This window comes from Cebus imitator, unplaced genomic scaffold (genome assembly GCF_001604975.1).
Source record: "Cebus imitator isolate Cc_AM_T3 unplaced genomic scaffold, Cebus_imitator-1.0 Scaffold439, whole genome shotgun sequence".
In the NCBI taxonomy this organism is placed as follows: Eukaryota; Metazoa; Chordata; class Mammalia; order Primates; family Cebidae; genus Cebus; species Cebus imitator.
Window position 1 is genome coordinate 633538 of NW_016107754.1, and position 2100 is coordinate 635637.

Here is a 2100-nt window from a genome sequence, read left to right on the forward strand (position 1 = left end):
GCCGATCAAAAATATTGTCTTACTAAATGTTTGTTGAGTGAATGAATGACATATTTCAAGTGCTTGCACCATACTTAAAACATTGGAAACATCAAATAATTTATTTTTTGACTTTATCATAAATAGGGGGCTGAAAGTTTTATTAAAAACATTCATCTCTTGTCCATGATGCTGTAACTAAGAAATGTAAGGTTAGAACTGTTTTTTTGATTCATTCTAGGTAATTAGATAGACTGATGGGCATGGTTCATGGAAGGTTAAGACTTAACAAACTCGATGAATAGTAACAGGATGAAAATTTATTCAAACCTTTAGCCATAGTCTACACACATGCATCAAGAAGGAAAATTAATTGTTTGACCCTTTGTTCCTATTTTTTGTAAATATGTAACTTGGCTGTTTTGATTTACATCATCAAAGCAATGTATTGGCGATCTTTTGCATTTGTTTCAGCAGCCTTTTTTCACTGCATTACAAATGATGTTAATTCTGTGCTTAATTATGCTTAACATAGTTTATATGCAATCCAGTGTTTATCAGTTGGACATAGCAAAAATTCTGTTGTTTTTTTTCCATCTTCCTTCTGCTTATCATTTGATTTTTAAAAGCAGCTGGAATTGTTCCATGTGAATGGAAACAATTATAACGCTGTACAGTCTTCTCTAAAGAGAAATATGTTTCTCTCTAGAAACCATCTTATATCAACTACAATCTTTGCGTTTTAAAGAGTTGATATATATTATCATGCAAACTTTTAACCTGATCTTTGCCGTCCTCTCAGATCAAAAGAAATCTCCACTCAGATTACAAAAACAAACAAACAAACAAAAAAACCCACAAAAAACCTTGCCACCTACTCAGGATTAAAAGCTAATATATTCATCCATTGAAATAGAGCCTCCATCTATCCAAATTGACTATGATAGCCAGTCACACATGTATTGATGTTTTAAGGAAAAGATAAATGTTTGAGATGAGGGATATGCAAATTACCCTGAACTGATCACTATACATCATATGTATCAAAATATCACTATGTATAATTAGTCAATTAAAAAAATTTTTTTTGTTTTATTTTTACTTTTTTTTAAAATGGAATGCTTCATGAATCTGCATGCCATTCTTATATAGGGGCCATTATAATCTTCCCTGTATTGTTCTGAGAGTGACAGGAGGCAGCCAAATGCCTAGGCAGATAGGGGAGTGTCCCCAGTGAAACCCCACCTCCAAGCTGAAACCAGCTTAAAGCCTGAAGCCAAGCTACAAGTTAAATCTTCAGACCTGATTGATAACTTGTCTTCCTGTTTGGCACACTTTCCTCTGACTGATCCCCACCCTTCACCTATTTCACGTATATCTACCCTTTCCTAATTGGTTTTCTATACTGTCAGGCCCCTCTTTGAGTGGTGTCTTCACTTTAACCTTTTTTGCTTACTCACAAACCAATCAGCACGCACTTCCCATCCTGTGCCAATAAGGACCGCAGACTCAGTTGGTAGAGGAGAAGGCAGCCTGACGTCAGAGAAGAGACAACTTAACTTTGGGAAAGACGACCTGCCCTTTTCATCCCTTCTCCAGCTCCCCTCTCTGAGAGACATTTTCATTGCTCAGTAAAAATTCTCCGCCTTCACTATCCTTTAATAATCCCTGTGGTCTCATGCTTCTCGGACTCTGGACAAGACCTACCAAGTATGGGGACCCAGAAAGGGTGTCTGTCATACTGGCCCTTTGCCTTCGCCAGGAGGGGCAGCCATCCTATGCAATGAGGCAAAGGTCTAACTGAGCTGCTAACACATCGCTTTTTGTTGGACTGTGGACGGTGGAACGAAAAGAGCACTGCAATACCTCCTCTGGGGCTTCAGGGTTGAAAGCACTCTCACCTGGGTGCCTGCATTCCCCTTGAGGCAACACGCTTAGTCTAGCTGCAGGTTCCACTAGGAGCTTACTCCTGTGTCAGCACACAGAGCAACCAGCTAGATCCTGCACTCACTTGCTGAGGTGCTTCCTACTGCAAGGGGCTGAGTGTGGTGGGCCAAGCAGATGGGGTGTCCCTGCCATGAGTCCAGGAAAGGGGTCAAGAAAAATCCTATATCAGTTCCA

The 2100-nt window shown here is 39.6% G+C and overlaps 1 non-coding gene across 1 annotated transcript; it reads right to left on the bottom strand.

Moving 5' to 3' along the window:
• Positions 1-1086: 1086 nt before the first annotated feature.
• Positions 1087-1188, bottom strand: LOC119468484. Its single transcript, XR_005197161.1, has one exon. It is a non-coding gene; the product is annotated as a U6 spliceosomal RNA (small nuclear RNA).
• Positions 1189-2100: the final 912 nt, after the last annotated feature.